Here is a 5,927-nt window from a genome sequence, read left to right on the forward strand (position 1 = left end):
CAACAACCTTCAGATCCTGCTACTCAAGTTTCATCATCCATTCCAGTAATAGCAAAGTAATCCAGTTCAAAATCACACTTTTTGTTAGTTGTTACTTCTCTTTGGTTTCCCTCAGTCTGAAATAGCTCATCTGCTTCTCTTTGGCTTTTGTAACTTTGATACAATTAAAGATTACACACAAGTTATTTTGCAGTGTCCTGGAATTGCTTGAATGGAAGCTTCTGCATCAGCTACCAACAGCAAGATCATCACCTATGTGAGGAGGTACCTTCACTATGTCCCATCAAGAGAATACGATTTCAATTTGTTTTATTACTGAAGACAAGCCAGGTATCTACTATAACCTTACTCTTTGTTCCTTTGCAGTTAAGTATTTTGTAGGCAGGTACTTGAAACCATGGAAATATTCTCAAACTTGTATTCACTTAGTTATCTATATGAGTATGGACTTAGGATTTCCTATTCAACAGGTACTGATTGGTTCCAGTGTTTTGGTTTTTTTTTTATAGTCACATGATCTACAGCCATACCATCCTGAACACCCTGAGTCTCATAGTCACATGTATCCTCAGTTTGGCCAACGGGAGCCCCTACAGGCCAGTGTGTTTTTAGACATGCCCTCATCATTCTTAAAGCATTGCTGTTCCTATGCTTCTGGTGCCAAAAGATGTCGCAGACTCATTTTGCACTTTCCTTGCCCTAGAGCTGTAATCATCCCTGTCTCCAAAGAGCTCCTTCAGTGGAGAACAGCACTTAGAAACTAAGATTTGGGTTCACGCTGATTGCTACAGGCATGTCCCTGTTCCCAATTCCTGACAGTAGATAGGGTTTAGGGAGGTTGTGTGTGTGTGTGTGTGTGTGTGTGTGTGTGCACGCGCGCGCATGCACGTGTGCATACAAATATTTACACCTGATTTATCTGTATTAATATTAAAAAATTGTAGTTTCACATCCATTCTTCTACTTCCAACACTACAGATTTCATTTTCATTTTTCATCTTGTAATTCTCTTTGTCATCAATGTGAAACCTGGCTTATGTTATCCCTGATACACAGTTACTTGATTTACCACCCATCTCTCATCTCTGCTGCCAGCCATGTTACTATGCAGATGCCTCAGCCTGGCTGCCTCCCCTGCTTCTGCTGGGCTCTGTCTGTGGAGTCAGAGTGGGGAAGAAGTTGATCTCCTCACAGCAGGAGTCATTTTACCACAAAAGGGCAAGTGCCTCCCAAAGACAAGGTCTTTCAAGCTGGTCCCATGGAGTCAGCTTACTGCTCACTGTGCTATGGCTTGTAGTAAGGATTTGAAGCAGTTAAGAGCAGGAAGGGAATGGCAGTGGAAAATCCAGAAGGACATATAAAGAAATGAGAAGATGACATAAAGAGGAAAAAGAAATGACATAGAAAAGATACAGAAAGGAAGATAGGAAACAATATAAGAAAAAGTATAGGAAGAGAAAATAAAAGAACTGTTGATTGATATCCTCCTAAAGCTATCCCACAAAAGCATGGTAAATAAACTCTCAGCCACCAACTTTAATTTGTATTCAATAAAGGAAAAGGCAATGTTTCTAAGTTGTCGTTTTGGAGGTCACAAATCCAACAACTCCTGTAGGAATTCTGATCCTGCAGAACTACCTGATTTGCCTATTTTCCTAATGTTTCCCAGAAGCAGCCAGTTCAACCTCCCAGACCAATGGGGATTTTCTTCACCAGGTGAACCATATCATTACCCATAAGTTACTTCTCTTTGAACATAACTTATTTGTCAACTTGGCCTCATTAAAGTGAATGGATGAGCGGAAGAGTGAAAAGAAAACGAATCTTCAGAACCAACTTAAATTTTAAGTCTCTAAACACCTCAGAGAATGAAAAAACCTACAACCTCTTATCATCATGGGGAAATAGTTAATTTCTCCACCTAATCCATCTTATCATTTGGTGCTCCATGTGGCTCCCTCTACAGCAAACTCTGGCTTTACCTCCTCACCGCCCACTGCACTTCTTCTTAACTGCAATCTGGCATCACCCATTCTCCACATTGTGGAGAGCCAGGGACAAAGAATACCATTGAACCCATATCTCAGTGACCTCTTGCTGCACTTGTGACTTCTGGCAGCTTCCACTCCACTTCTTGCAGCTTCGTCTCTTGCTTCCAGTCCTCCCACAGCCCCTGCAGGTCACACAGTCTGGTCCTCCCTGTGACTCATTCCTACTGCCTTTGAGGCCTGTCCTCCTGTCCTGTCCCACCTGAATGCTGACACATTCTTTCCTTGGGTCTCTTGCACCTCTTTGTCTCTCTCCTAACATGTTCTCTTTCACCTAAAATTACTTACCCTTAAATTTCATCGCACTGCCAAATCTTCCTGAAAACAGTCAATAAGTTCTTTTGCTGTTTCTAGCTTAATGAAATATAAGCTTAGGAAAGTGCAGACAGCATAGCACAGCTAAAGAATTAATGAACACCCCTCTGACTCCCACCCCAAACAAGAAATAAACAAGGCCACCTCTGTAGCCACTCCCATTGGTACCTCTCCCAATCATACAGGTTCATGAAACTTCTTAGTTCTCACCTCTTTGCCTTTATGATTTTACCACCTTAATATGAATCCTTAACGCATAATATAATTACATCTATTTGAGTTGTATACAATGAAATCATGACTTGAATATTTTGTTGTGCCACAATTCTTTTGTTCACTATTAGATCTTTTAAGAATTCATCATGCATTTTTGCATACCTGTAACTTATTTTTGGTTGTATAGTTTTCCACTGCTACTTTATGTTTGAAAGACATTTGAATAAGCTCTTTTCAGTGTGGATCTGTTACAGGCAGGCTCTGGTAAATGTGCTCATATCTATTTTAAGGTGCATGCGTGCATGTATTCCTTTGGGGAACATGGCCAGGAGGGCGATGCTGGATCATGGCTCATGCCCAGTTTCAGTTTAACAAGATGATGCCAAAATGTTTGCAAAGTGGTAGTCACCCTCAGGCTAAGTGAAATAATGTTGTTTCCCCCAAAGATTTCCACTACCTGCTATGCCAAGGACAGCAGTAGGAATCTAGTGGATAGAGGGAGGAAAGGGTGAATATTGGCAAAGATGAGCAGTGACTGTGAAGTGCAGGTGAGAGGGGCTGCCCCTTGGAGGCATAAGGCCACTGGCTGGGCCTGGAGCATAACTAGCATTAATGGCAACCATGTTGAGTTGTATTTGTTTCCCCCACTAAAGAGAAGGAGCCTAACCCAGTTAAGCAAGAATGAAGTGCAATATTCCAGGTCTCTGGAGTCAGCATTGTCCTAGTAGCTTCCATAGAAGCCAAGGCAGCTGTGGAGCTGACTAGGCTACTGCTTGGCCCATGATTGCTTAGCATCCACTTAGTCTCCTTGGCGTCTACATTTCCCCTGCCTCTCCTGGCCTCCACTAGTTGTCAATCTCATATTTCAATCCAACGGGAGGCCTCCATGTTTTGATGTCACCCCTGCCTGAATGGGGTAGGCTGGTGGAGCATTCTGTTCACTGACCTTCGACTCATGCTTCCCCTGCAGAGCCAGGGAGGATGAGGGAAGGTGGAGGACATGCACCTGGACTGAGGCTGAGGCTGAGGGGCAACCATGTGTGTCCTTTCTTTACAGTAAGGAGAAATTGAGGCCACGTGTGAGGCTTCACTGGGTCCTTTCCATTCTCCAGTCCTACTCCAGTGCCTAACACACATAGGTATCTACCCTGCCAGTTACCCAAACTGCAACTCTATATCCACTGGGGGTGAAGGAGGCACCCTATTCTTAGAAGTCTTTATAGTCACCTGTCAGAAAATTACTAGACCATGCAAATTTACAGTGACCGAGTGGCACCTGCTGGGGAGGTGCTATGTGCAGCCTTCTCAACACAAGCTGCAGGCTATTTGATGGATAAAGAGAATCCAATGTTTATAGGCATGTTTGCCAAGAATTCTGAACTCCTGAAATGAGGCTATCAGAAGCATAGCAAGGAGCAATGTTCTGAATGAATACCAAGTACTCTCGTGAGGTGGAAAGCCACCAAATTCATATCCAAGTCCAGGTTATCCAGAAATTTCTAGCCAAAGAAGTTTGAATGACCCAAGAGAACAACCAATGATAATGTGAAGTTTTCCATAGATAAATTTGATTTTTTTTCCCCCATGTGCAACTAGAAGGGTGCTAATTTGCAGGTAATAGCAGACCTAACATCAAAAACTACACGTTAAGTTGTTTGGCTGAAGAGGACCTAGAGGGAACTCACCAGAAGCTGTGCACCAAGACCACGGCTACACCAGCAGAAAGCACATTTTCTCATTTGTTTGCCCCCAGCGAATGCCTTTTTTCTATTTCTCACAAGGACCAGTGCTGTGCACAATATTCACATTGTGGTAACATGCAAAGCTAAGCAAGAAAGGGCTGTTCCCTGAGAGTAACCTAACATCCTTTCTACAATCCACAAAAGCAACCAGCTCATTCTGATCCTTACTTCCACTTCCTTCTTTCTGTGTTAAATTAGAAATTAATTAGAAACCCTTAGAAATCTGTTTCTCAGTTCAGCACGGTGGCTCTATAAGTTGGATCCTCTGTTTGCTCCTGCAGATCACTCTTATTCATTGCCAGATCCTAACAGGCTGACCCTCAGGGGTGGCCTTGCACAGGCGTTCTTACCTTTGACATCCCCTTGTGGGTAGCTGGTGAGAGATAATGGTGGGTGGGCTGGGAGAAAGATCAGTTGAGGTCTGATAGCCTTCTCCCTCTGGACCACAAATGGGCAGTGTCCCTGTCATGGACTAAATTATGCCCCTCATACTCCAGCATGGGTCTGTATCTAGAAATGGAGCCTTGAAGGAAGTAATTAAGTTAAAATAAGATTATTGGGGGGCCCTTATCTAATATAACTAGTGGCCTTTTAAGAGGAAATTTGGTCAAGTACAGAGGGAGATGACATGAAGGCACAGAGAGAAGACTATAAGGAAAGGCCTAATGAGACCCCAACTCTGCCAGCACCTTGAATTTGGACTTTCAGGCTTCAGAACTCTGAGAAAGTAGATTTGTGTCATTTAGGCCACTGATCTGCAACACACTGTTAGGGCCACCTACTCAGATTAAATCAGTGCCATGGCTAATGTCACTGTGCCTTCATCCGGTAAGAGTACTTGCCCGGGCTGGGATCATGAGGCCCCCTTCTCCTTCAGGCTTAGGGGAGAGGAAGCAGGGCTCCCTGTTCTTGCTTCCCTGTCACAGTTGGTTGCCCAAACTGTGCCCATGCCTCAGTAACTGACTGAATTAAATTCTTTGTTACCTGGTCCAGGGCACCAGGTATTGGTTGAAGGAGCTTAGGTGGGTTCGTTTGTTTCTCTCCCAGCTCGCCCTAGCTTTTCTTACAACACAGTTGCACCTGGCAGAAACACCCAGAACAGCTCATCGAGTGAGTCCCCTCCTGAGACACTGGTATATAAAGAGCATTTTCTGGAACTTTTATGGCGACAAGAAGCTAGAAGTTAACTTTTCAAAAATAAAGACACTTAGTTGGTCCAGCCCAGGTAGCACTGGCAATGGACCAGGGCAGAACTGTCTGCTTTGACAATGAAATGCATTCTATGGGAAGAACACTTTGGAAGGGGATATTTAGAGATATTTCCACCCTTTTATAAATTTGTCTTTGAAAATATTGTCTCTATTAATCATTCTAACATGTATACATTTGAAAAACTGGGAAATAAATTTTTTCTAAATTATTTTAAAATATTACAAATATATAATGTCAGAGCTTTGTGTGTATCTATATCCATGTCTATATCTATATCTACAGATACCTATGACTGTAGCAATATCTATATCTGTTTATGTAAAAATAGTGCACCAATTAGATTGCCTTCTGATTCTCTCTGAGAAATGAGAAGCACCTTTTGATTAGCTCATGA

General features: G+C 42.8%; 1 long non-coding RNA gene across 1 annotated transcript; it reads left to right on the forward strand.

The window, feature by feature from the left end:
* Window positions 1-219: 219 nt before the first annotated feature.
* LOC111816420 lies at window positions 220-5,465 on the forward strand. The gene is made up of 3 exons (XR_002820820.1): window positions 220-330; window positions 3,550-3,635; window positions 5,379-5,465. It is a non-coding gene; the product is annotated as an uncharacterized LOC111816420 (long non-coding RNA).
* The last annotated feature ends 462 nt before the right edge of the window (window positions 5,466-5,927 follow it).

Source organism: Octodon degus, unplaced genomic scaffold (genome assembly GCF_000260255.1).
Source record: "Octodon degus isolate 3935 unplaced genomic scaffold, OctDeg1.0 scaffold00032, whole genome shotgun sequence".
NCBI lineage: Eukaryota > Metazoa > Chordata > Mammalia > Rodentia > Octodontidae > Octodon > Octodon degus.